Source organism: Gopherus evgoodei, chromosome 7, assembly GCF_007399415.2.
Source record: "Gopherus evgoodei ecotype Sinaloan lineage chromosome 7, rGopEvg1_v1.p, whole genome shotgun sequence".
Lineage (NCBI taxonomy): Eukaryota > Metazoa > Chordata > Testudines > Testudinidae > Gopherus > Gopherus evgoodei.
This window is the reverse complement of record NC_044328.1, coordinates 76,174,977-76,187,630: the sequence shown is the minus strand read 5'-3', so window position 1 is coordinate 76,187,630 and position 12,654 is coordinate 76,174,977.

Genomic DNA, 12,654 nt, shown 5'->3' with positions numbered 1-12,654 from the left:
TGGAGCTAGGCTAAGGTACAGTTGAGAACCAACACAGTTTTCCTTATGGAAGAGTGACCTTTTGGATCTAAAATCCCTCCCTCACTGCTCTTCAGACCCTTCCAGCTACGTGCTCCTTCACTCTCCCCCTGTCACTCAGTGATGGGCAGGGTGGGACAGAGGAAAGAGCACAGAGCTGGCAGTCAGGAATAAAGCTGTGGGAATAACTGATTCCTCAGTTTGCTGGCAGTTGCAAAAATTGAAGGGAAGTGGAATCAGGTCACGTCAAACCAAACCCAAAATATTTTAGAATTTTCAGCAAATAAAAAAAATCCAAAAATTTTCATTTTGAGTCAGACAAATCATTGGACATTTCCCATTTTTTAAATTGTTTTCATATTATAGCAATGTAGGGCTGGGAGGGAACTCCAGAAGTCATCTGCTGAGACTGGGCTAAGTACATCTAGACTACCCAGGCAGGTGTTTGTACAACCTTGTCTTTAAAAGTCTTCAGTGATGGGGATTTCAAGACCTCTCTTGGTAACCAAAGCTGATCCACCCTGATAGTTAGAAAATTTTTCCTAATATCTAACCTAACTCTCCCTTGCTGCAGATTAAGCCCATTACTTCCTGTTCTACCCTCTGTGGACATGGAGAACAACTGATCACCACCCTCTTTCTAACAACCTTTAATATATTTGAAGACTGCTACCGTGTCCACCCTCAGCCTGCTCTTCTCTAGACTAAACATGCCCAGTTGTTTCAACCTTCCCTCAGATGTCAGGTTTTTGAAACTTTTGATCATATTTGTTGCTCCCTTCTGGACTCTCTCCATTTTGTTCACATCCTTCCCAAGGGGTAGTGCCCCAAACCAGGCACAGGACTCCAGCTGAGACCTCAGCAGTGCTGAGCACAGCAAGACAATGGCCTTCCATGTCTTACATACAACACTCCTGTTAACACACCCCAGAATGATATTTGGCTTTTTTGAGGCAGCATTGCACTGTTGACTCCCACTCAGTTGTGTATCAACCAAAACAAGTCTAAAGCAACCAGCATTCACTAAATGGTTTTGGCCAACCCAAATCTCAAATTTTAGTCAGAAAAAGGTTTTAGCCTAAAAACCTCCCCCCCAACTCTAGTCAGGAGACCTGGGTTCTATTGATGACTGTGCTACTGACTCAATGTGTGCCTTGGGTAAGTCACTTCACCTCTCTGTGCCTGGGGTTTTGTCTGTTTTACCAGTTGCATCAGTTTACAGGTGTGTTTGTCAATCGATTTAGTTAAACCAGTGTAAGCCCATGAAAAGACACTCTTAAATAGGTTTAAACTGAGCTACAGACTCATGGTAAACTAATTTAACTAACATGATTTTAAAAGATTTTATTTAAACCAGTTCAATTTACAATGATACATAACATTGTGTGTGAGACATTACTGAAATAGCTAGCAGATGAAGTGGTGCCAAAATATGGTAAGGGAGCAATTTCCAAGGCAAAAGCCTCTAAAGTTTACCCCAGGGTTGTGAAGATTTCTGCTCACTTTATGCAACGTTCTTCATAAATATAAGTCTTAACATGTCAGACTTCCAAGGTGAGTGATAGGGAGCCACAGATCTCTAGTGCATCTGAAAGAGAGTTCCCCTGTACCTCAGGATTAGATGATTATCTGGTGTCAGGGTGTGTGGGTGGGAAGGGAAGATTGAAAGAGTTGCTAACGTCTCACTGCAGCACAGCTGCTGCAGAAAAGGGAATTTTGTTTTATATCAGCAAGAAAATGAGGTCTTCCTCTCCTTGGTGAAAGAGAGCTAAAACAGTTAATCATTGCAATAACCTTTAGTAGTTATAATGCCACTGAAAGTGGCAATTTATAGACCAGAGAGGTGTTGTTTCTTCTACCAGACTAACACACCTTTACACCCAAAACAGGGCTTAGCTCACCCTTTCTACTTCCATCACAAACTCAGTGGCAGGGTGGCAAGACAAAATATTCAAAAAGTGAAGGCCACATCCTATTCTCTGTTTCCCTTATGTGAATCAAAAGTAATTCCATTGACTGCAAAGAAGTTACTTAGGATTTACAACATAGTAGAGAGCAAAACTTGGTCTCTAGTACAGTAACGACTCACTTAAAGTTGTCCCGGTTAATGTTAGGGAACATGCTTGTTTAAAGTTGTGCGATGCTCCCTTCTAACATCATTTGGCAGCCGCCTGCTTTGTCCACTGCTTGCAGGAAGAGCAGCCTGTTGCAGCTAGCTGGTGGGGGCTTGGAACCAGGGTGGACTGGCAGCCCCCTATCAGTTCCCTGCTCCCCTAAGTTCCCTGTGCAGCAGCTGCCCAGCAGGCTAGCAATTGCAGCTGTTCCTCCCCCTACTGCCATGAGCAGCTGCTCCTGAAGACTCCTGCTCGCTGTGTGGGGGAGGAGAGAAAGAGGGGGGCTAATGTCAGGGTGTCCCCCTCCCCCCACTCCTGCACCCTGCTTACCCCATCTTCCATAGAGCAGGGGGAGGACACAAGACAGGACTCAGGACAGAGGGAATTTGCTGGCAGCAGCAGCAGCGGTCTCAGCAAGCTGATCTAATTAACAAGGCAGTGACTTAAAGGGGAAATGCGCATTTCTCTCTCACACACACAGTGTGTGTCTCTGTCTCTGTCTCTCTCTCCCCTTCCTCCATTCCTGCTGCCTTGTAGACTGTGAGAGTTAACCCTTGAGGGCTCAGGCAATTGCTAGTTCATCATTTAGCAGTAAGGCATTCCCTGGAAAATATCCCACCCTCTGACTCCTCCACCTCAGCCAAGCTTCACAATCTTCATCACTGTGTACCAGTATTAAATTGTTTGTTTAAAACTTATACTCTGTCTGTGTGTGTGTATATATATAGTCTTTCGTCTGGTGAAAAAAAATTCCCTGGAACCTAACCACCTCATTTACATTAATTCTTATGGGGAAAGTGGATTCACTTAACATCGTTTCACTTAAAGTCGCATTTTTCAGGAACATAACTACAATGTTAAGTGAGGAGTTACTGTAATGTCTTTTTACCAGGTCTTCAAATACAATGCTGCCCATTCACATATTGATTTCCTTTCCTGGGTGTTGAGTAGTGCTACTCAAAAGAAACAGTTATTTTTCATAGGAAATTTGCTTTTTTGACATTCCCCACAAACATTTTTCAGATTTTTTTTTTTACCAGAACCCAAAACTGATTTTTTTCAGTTTTCAAATGCCATTTTTGCTTGTTGAAAAAGGTTTGATTCCTGGTAAACATTTCTAGCTTTTGATAACTAAAACTTAGCTGAAAACAAAAAAAACAAATCAGTTTTTTTTTAATAAGAAATCAGAAAGTTTCAACAAAATGAACATTTTCCACAAAAATTGTTTTGTTTTGGTCAAGAGTTTTGTTTTGATCAACAATTCTTGATGAAAAAACTTCAAACATCTATAGTGTGGAGATCTACAATTTAAATTTCACATGGAAAATTGTATAGTTTGGAAGCCTTTGCTGCTCTATTTAAAATTAAATCATATAAGATTTGTCCCATCTTTGACTAGCCAAGAAGCGATTTTTCCCCACAGGCCATGTTTAACTATATTTTTGTCTCATCAAGGTGAGGCTACAAGAACTTCATTCTACCTGGGGATCACAAATTAAATAAGAGTCAACAATGTGATGCAACTGCAGAAAAGGCTAATATCATTCTGGGCTGAATTAACAGGAGTGTCATCTGCAAGACGTGGGAAGTAATTGTCCTGCTCTACTTGGCACTGGTGAGGCCTCATCAGGACTATGGTGTCCAGTGCTGGGCACCATACTTTAAGAAAGATGTAAGCAAATTGGAAAGTGTTGAGAGGAAAGCAATAAAAATGATGCAAGGTTTAGAATACCTGATCTATCAGAAAAGATTGAAATACTTAGGCATGTTTAGTCTAGAGAAGAAAAGGCTGAAGGGAGACAAAAAGGGCTGTTGTTAAGGTGGTTATTAACTGTTCTTCATATCCACTGAAGGCAGCACAAGAAATAATCCGCTTAATCTGTAGCAAAGGAGATTTAAATTTGATATTAGGAAAAACTTTTGAACTATCAGGATAGTTAAGCACTGGAGTGGGCTTCCAAGGGAGACTGTAGAATCCCAATCATTGGCTGTTTTTAAGAACAGGTACAAATATCTGGTCTAGGTTTTGTTGGTTCTGCCTCAGCACGGGCCAATAGGCCAGGTGACCTCACAATGGCCCCTCCAGCCCTATGTTTATAAGATTCCATGACTTGGACAAAGTCATAGAGCCAGCAGTAGAACTCAGATCTGAGAGTCCATTACCCTGTCTCATAGACAACATTGCTTTTTTGATGCCAGAGCCAAACTGTCCAGAGAAACTCTTCCCATGCATCCGACGAAGTGGGTATTCACCCACGAAAGCTCATGCTCCAATACGTCTGTGCTACAGGACTCTTTGCTGCTTTTACTGATCCAGACTGACAGCTACTCCTCTGATACTTTTCCCATGTAATTTCCCCTACAGGCTATCAAGTGACAATAAACTCAGCCAAAGAAACACAACACTTAAAAGCAACACATCAGAACTAGAGCTGGGTGCATTCCTAGGAGCAACTAACTAATTCAAAAAAATTCATCTTTTTATTTTGTGTTGGTAAATTAATTGTGAAGAGATCAGAATTCTCTAAATTGTATTTACTGCTCATAATTAATCAATAAGTCATTTCAGCAACCTATGCTTGCTCTGAAGCTTGTTCAGGGCAAATTAAAGTGCTTTTAGCTAGGTTTGACTGTGCTCTTTGGTCCTATGGGTATTGTTCTGTTCTCTAGTTAGATGTGCATTACTCTTAGAATAAGGTATCCCAAACAAATACTTACAATTTATTAATCTGAAATTTACTTTCTATAAATATTGTCCAATGATTGATTTAAAATTCTGTTCCAATTAACACTCCTGACAATAAACCTATTTGCTAATATATTCATGAACAGACAACAAAAAAGGGCAGGAACAAAATGCATTTAGGGTTTTCATCTAAGCAAATCTGCACACGTTTTCTTTATATTTGTTCATCTCTAATCAGAACTCATTGGTTTAATCATACCTTGAGGAGAGGACATCTGTAACTAACAACTACTAAGAGCTAGTGACTTATGCCGACACAATCTTTCATAGGGTAGCACATACACCACACTCTCTGTTAAGAAACTTCCATGTATCACCCTCTGGATTGACTGCGTCAATCAGTAGAGAGAGCTGTCCCATCTGTCAGCATGGGGCAGCAAAATGCTTTTGTCATTTTGAAACGAGGGATGGGCAAATTGCTTTGAATAAATTATCCTAACCTCTTCCTACAGCATAAAACTTTGCTCAAAATAAAACTGAATAAGGTCAATTGGCTTATTTCTTTTAGGGATTTTTCACTTCCACCTCCCCTATATTTTTGTATTCCAGGTGTTAACCTAAAAGCAAGGACTCAGAATAACGCTGAGAAAGGCTCTTCTTGAAGTGTTTCTGGCCAGGCTGGAGCCAAGAATTATCAGAAATTAATCTTGCATAAAAGCCGAAACTTGAAATATTTTAGACCAAAGCCACGCATCAAATCTATGAACTTTGAATCTCACCCCACCTCACAACAAGAAACCAGCCAGCTTAATTTTTCAGTATTTTCACCTGTCAGATGGAAGTCTTTAAAAGCAATTTGGGGTAGCAGCAATGTGGTTATTCTCTGCTAGGAATTAATTGGTTTTCTTCTGCCTGCATTTCCACCCATTAGAAAGGATTCTTGATCCACCCACAACAAGCCCAAAGCATTTGCAGTGTAAAGGAACAGAGACAGGAATTCTAATCGGACTGGAAAGCCAGAAATAAAATTAAGGGCTGAAAGAGTATCAACTGTGGAATAGGTGTGGTTTCCTTCATCTGTTCTAAGCTAATGAACAATGTTGGATCTACATTTTGCAACTATCTTGCACAATAAATCATAATAAACAATAGGAAGGTTTTACAATGTATCTTTTTAAATAATTAATAACAATAAAATAATATTATTTCACATTTCCATTGAGCCTTCCATCAATGGATCACCAGAGATTTTGCAAACATTAATTAATGGAGTCTCACAACCCATCTATTAAGTAGGTACATTTTATTATTCCCATTTCAAAGGTGAGACACTGAGACATAGAGATTTAGACCAAACTTTTCCAAGACTAGCCACTGATTTTGGAGTCCTTAGTTTTTGAGTGCTCAGTGAGAAACAGCGTAAAGGGGCCTGATTTCCATGAGTGCTGCACACATGCAGTTCTCACTGAAGAATAAAATGTTGGGAGATCTTGGCATCATCGTGGATATTTCTTTGAAAATATCCACTCAATGTGCAGCGGCAGTCAAAAAAGCGAACAGAATGTTGGGAATCATGAAGAAAGGGATAGATAAGAAGACAGAAAATATCATATTGCCGCTATAGAAATCTATGGTACACCCACATCTTGAATACTGCATGCCGATGTGGTTGCCCCATCTCAAAAGAGATATATTGGAATTGGAAAAGGTTCAGAAAAGGGCAATAAAAACGATTAGGGGTATGGAACAGCTTCCATATGAGGAAAGATTAATAAGATTGGGACTTTTCAGCTTGGAAAAGAGACAATTAAGGGGAGATATGATAGAGGTCTATAAAATCATGACTGGTGTGGAGAAAGTAAATAAGGAAGTGTTATTTACTCCTTCTCATAACACAAGAACTAGGGGTCACCAAATGAAATTAATAGGCAGTGATTTAAAACAAACAAAAGGAAGTATTTCTTCAAACAACACACAGTCCCCCTGTGGAACTCTTCACTAGAGGATGTTGTGAAGGCCAAGACTACAAGAGGGTTCAAAAAAGAAGCAGATAAGTTCATGAAGGATAGGTCTAGCAATGGCTATTAGTCAGGATGGGCAGGGATGGTGTCCTTAGCTTCAGTTTGCCAGAAGCTAGGAATGGGCAACAGAGGATGGATTGCTTAATGATTACTTGTTCTGTTCATTCCCTCTAGGGCACTTGGCAATGGCCTCTGTCAGAAGACAGGATACTGGGCTAGATGGACCTTTTTGCTCTGAACCAGTATGACCATTCTTATGAGACTCCTGGCTCAGAGAGCGTTCAAACTGGAAACTTGCCTTGGTTGGTGGTGTCTCACCCCTTTTCTCTCTCATTCTGGGTTTGGCTACACTGCACTTAGACACCTGTAGCTGACCCAGGCTGAGAGGCTGTTTAATTGAATCATAGAATGCTAGGGTTGGAAGGGTCCTCAGGAGGTCATCTAGTCCAAGCCCCTACCCAAAGCAGAAACAGCAGCTACTAGAAGTAAGGTTTGAACCCATGAAGACGTGCATCCACTGGCTCTTAAGTCCAACACCTTAACCACTTGCCCATCCTGGTTACAGGTGTGGCTATTTGGGTTTGGGCTGAAGCCCAGGCTTTTAGGACCCTGCAAGGTGGGAGAGCCCCAGAACTCAGGCTGCAGCCTGAGCCCAAATATCTACACTGCAATTAAATGGCCCCTGAGCCCAAGCCTGAGTAAGCTGGCACAGGCTACTCATGGGTTTTTAACTGCAGTGTAGACATATCCTCTAATTCTCTAAAAGCAGCGTGCATGCTAAAAATCAGGGACAAAATACACTACTGACATAACCAGTCACCACTTCACTAAAGCCAATGAAATGCCATCTGCAAACATGAGGGCTGAATTTATCTTCTGGATGCTAGCCATAAGATAGCCTCTGTATGCTACCAGAGGAGTTCTCCAAGCATTCCAAATCTGCAAGGCTTTCTGGAATTTGTTAATGACTGGAGCTGCACATTTCCATGTTTTTCTCCATCTAAGTGAGGTTTGAAATCGATGAGTGAGATTTGTAGACATGGATCTGGACCTTCCCAAACCTTTGAGGTGCTCACACACTGGCTTGTAATTGTGCAACTGAGGCCTTTCCTTGGCTTGAAACAAACATGTGAAGTGGAGGAACTCTGGAAGAGGCAGTCTGAATCATTGGGTATTCAGTGCTACAGTTCATTGATTAATCCTCTCCACCCAGGGAGTGTCAGTGTTTTACATCCTACATTCACAGCATAAAAAAAGCCACAACATGATTATAAGCAACACCAAACCACCTCATATTGAAATATTTCTCAAATCTAATTTGAGGCTTCTGACTGACTAGGGAAACACTTAGATATGAGCCTCTTCCCTGCTTGGGGCCGAAGCCTGCACCATATGGTTATATAGCACCTTTCATCCAGAGATTTCAAAGTACTCTACAAAAGAAAGTAAGAAGTATTTTCCCCATTTTAACAGATGGGGAAACCGAGCACAGAGAAATGCTGCAGTTTGGTAACAATCACATAGCAGATCAATGGCAGAACAGAGAACAAAACCCAGGTCGCCCAAATCCCAGTCTACTCTTCTAGCCACTGGACCACAAAACCTTGCAACTTTCCAAGCCTCTGAGTCATTAAAATTTGTACATTTATTGTACAATACAGTCTTGCTTATCTCAACTACCATTAGTTGAGATTGCATTTTCCAGTACAGAGATCTGTCCTGAGTTCTATGAATTACACTGAACATTTCCTTGACTATCTCAATTGTCCACCAGGGCAGGTGGGTTCTCCTAGACATTTCCACTAGTGTCCAATCTGGTGCTTTCTTCTACTTGATGAGATACAGAGGTGTCCACCTCTGGGTCATTGCTCTGAAGCCAAATACTATTCATAGTGATAGGCACTGTTACTAGCATGGCATTTCATTGGTCTGGGTGAAATCCGGTGATTGTTCTTAGTTCATATTGTAGTGTGCTCAATAAAAGCCAGAAGCAGACACAATTCCTAGTTGGCACCTTCCTTGGCTGACTCCGATTGACTGTGTGATGGAAAATGAATTTAGCATTAAACATTTATATACTGCAGCAGTAGATAGAGGCCAGCAAGCTCAGGGCCCCACCATCTCAGCTTTGTTTGTGGGATATTGCGACCAGGTGCTTAATGTCAATGATTCATCACAGGCACAAAGCTCATCTGATTGCAAATTTACTGGGAGGCGGGGGACAGATTTTGCCCCCAGCATATACTGTGAATAACCATAGTAATTATAGGAGGGGAACAGGGGACATCTCCCTCACCCAACGTTCAGCTTGGGGTGGTGGCAGCCATCTCCCTCCACCCTAACTTTTTCTGGGACTGAATGGAGGCAGCAGAGGGAGGGAAAGAGGAGAGTCAGGGGCTGGTTGGGCAGTAGCTCAGCTGAGTCTCTCCCACCTCCTCTTGCCAGTTGTCCATAAGCTGATTGATCCAGCTTCTTTTGGGCTCCCCTGCTTTTCCCAGTGTCCTCATGCTGGGCAGGAAGGAGCCTGCATCAGTGGCTCCCACTTGCAGCCCGCTCATCATCTTGCCTTGTGAAGAAATAGTTATGGGGGGGTTGTCACAAGTGGAGGGCAGGGGACAAATACAGTGAGGGGGCCTTGTAATAAGAGGAGAGGTGGAGCAGAAGTAAGTGTTGGGCATCTTTGTTTACAGAAAGAAGATGGGGAGGACTCAACTTGTGGTGGGGTTGTTGTGAGCAGAAGTGCGTGGTCCTGCAGAGGAATGTCTGTGCCTCCCAGCAACTTCTTGGACAAAGTTACCTCTCTGCCACAAAGCCCCGGGTTGATCTGGCTTCTTCTGAAGCAATGACCAGGGACAGTGTTTATAGAGATTGCACATAGGTGATCCCATTTCCTGCAGTTTCAATGGGCAAGCACTGATGCCCACAACCATCATCTTTTCCTGCAGCTTCCCTCCAGACCAGGGTTGAGATGTGTTAGCGGGCAGCATGCAGAAAGCCTGTCTTGTCACTGTCCATCATGTATCAGTTCAGAGTAGGGGAAGGAGGGAATTCAGTCTCAACAGCTGCCACCTTTCACCAGCAACCATCTCATTGTTTGGAAAAGGGGATGGATGCTATTACAAAGCTGCAGTCTAACACAATCCATGCTATCCCAACACTGAGGGCCCAGTACACCTGTGCATTTCAGCTGATTTTTGCCACCTGATGCAAAGCATCTATGAACCCAACCTAAGTTAGGCATGGGGCTACTCTAAAGTTCTTGGATGGCCATGGTCCCCAGGGCCTGTGTGGCTGATAAGAATAGCTAGAGTTCAATGGCATTCTGGGTATGCACCCATCACTGGGGTCTGCAGAGGGAGTGGGATAGGAATACAGAAATTGGCAAACTGAATCAGACGTATGGTCCATCTAGTTTAGTGTCCTGTCTCTGATCAGTATTAGATATTTCAGGGGAAGGTACAGAAGACCTCACAGTAGACAGATGTGGAATAATCTACTCCCCATGAAGGTCTCATCCTGATCCCTCATAGTTAGATTGTTTTAGCCATGAATCATGAAGTTTTGTATTCCTTTCAATACTACTTTTTTTAGCATTAACTATAACAAACCTGGACATTCTTGTTATCTATATAAGAATCCAATTCCACTTTAGAGCTTGCTAAAATCTTGGCCTCAGCAACATCTTGTGGCAATGAGTTCCGCTCTGTAATCTCATACTGTGTGAAAAACTACTTCCTTCTATCACTACACCAGCTTTGTGCAGCTAGGGACTCCTTATGCCAGCGGAAGCCACAATGAGGCAAGGAAACAACTACTTAGTAATTATACACACACTGGAATATGGAAATATATTTACATCATTTATTTTATTTAAAAACCAATGGGGCAGACTCCAGCCTGGTGACATGCCACCTAAACTGATAGTTAATCCCAGGATGCATTTTAATACACATCCCAAGAGTGATGTGACCACCTGCACCTTGAAAATAAGTCAGCAGTTAAGTAGAACCTATGCAAAACCAAGGCGTGTAAAAAAGTGGTCTGCTCTCTCTCTGTCTCTCGTGCTCGCTCATACTGTAAAAAGCTGTTCCACATTATATTAACTGGTCCTTTTGACTTCTTAGCTTTCAGAGGCTCTGTCTGTGTGTGGTCCATTCATCCCATGAAGTACGACCAGCAATTCACGTGTGTTTGCCACATCGGCTTGCCAGCCGTGAGCAGCCCATAGCATATGGTGCCAAATGAATCACACATGGATGTGATTTATGGGGAAAGGCAGCCTGGTAACATGACCTCCCAGAGTCATGAAGGGGCCTGTGAAAGGGGGCCCAGACTGGACCAGAACAAAGCATCGCTCTGCCATTTGATGACTCAGTAAGATGTGGCATGGAAACCATAGAAAGGGAGAGGTAGTACCTACTACAAGGGGCAAGAGAGACACTGGAATGGGCTCACTATTCACTGGATTTATTACACAATAAAAACTTTATTTTATTTATTACCCAATAAAAACTTTATCTATCTGTTTACACAGAAAAATTAGTCCAGAATAAAGTAGGGTGTGAATTTAGAATGGATTAACTATTCCCAGTTAACTCCGTGTGTGGACACTCTTATTCCAGAATGAGTGCCTTATTCCAAATTAGCTTCCCAAATGGATTAAGCTAATTCTAATAAAGGCACTCTTGTTGCAAAATAAGAGCATTCGCACATGGAGTTAATTGGGATTAGCTAACAAGGAATAGCAATTCTGACCAGACTCCCTGTGTAGACAAGCCCTAAGAGCAACAGATCTATGGCGATTTCCATAGGAGAACTTGCTCCCTTTGCAGTGCCTTTGCTGGCTGCAGGGGCTGTTATGCTCTGTCAGACAGGGAATCTCAAGCAACAGTTAATAATGGGGGTGGGGAAGGGAATACATCCCTGCTGTGCACATACAGATGTCAGTGGTGTTACTCCAAGGACTGATCTGTCCCTTGTATCCCTGTAGCTGTATTTCACATTCTGCAGTCAGCCGTTTCCCCCAGAGCATGTTCTGTACACACATCTATAACAGAACCTCGATTTGATGAGCACCAGTCTTATAAACAGCCAGTTATAGGAACCATGTTTTCCCAACAGGGGAGTGGAGGGGGAATAATCACATAATAAAAGTGATGCTGACAAATAACAAGCTAACAACCCTTGAATACACTGGAAATCGCTTTGCAGTGGTTTGAAGGACAAGAAGAAAGGAATGCAAGGCACCAGACTGCTGCTTGTGCACAGTATCTACTGCAATTGTCAGATGTTAAGTTTTATGCACTTTCCTATTTTATGATCTCCTTAATCCCCAGTTAATTAAAAAAATCGAGGGTTCTATTGTATATAGATACACGCACAAATGCAATATATTCCATGAGTGTCAGGGCCTACATATTGGCCCCAATAATCGTTATGGCTGCACAGCCACAAAGCTCGACTTTGCATCTTGTTACCTGTCATCTCTGTGTTCTTGGGGAACCAGAGCAAAGTATCCAGCCTGTCTGACTCACGAAGGATCCCCCCACCCCCAACCCAGCCTCTGCTTAAACCAAAACTGATCAGAAGAAAGACTTACAAAAAGCAATGAAAAGACAGTGGGAGACAAACCTAAACCCCTCCGGACAAGGGTGACAGGATTAGGGAAACTTCCCTAGCCTCATTTGCATCAGAGATGGGTCAGGGAAGCTTCTCCATTAGCATACAGAATAGAGAACAGAGATTCCAAGGCAAGAACTGCATGGAACTCTGGGACCAGAAAAGCAGGGAAGCACTGCATGATGGAGGATCTCTG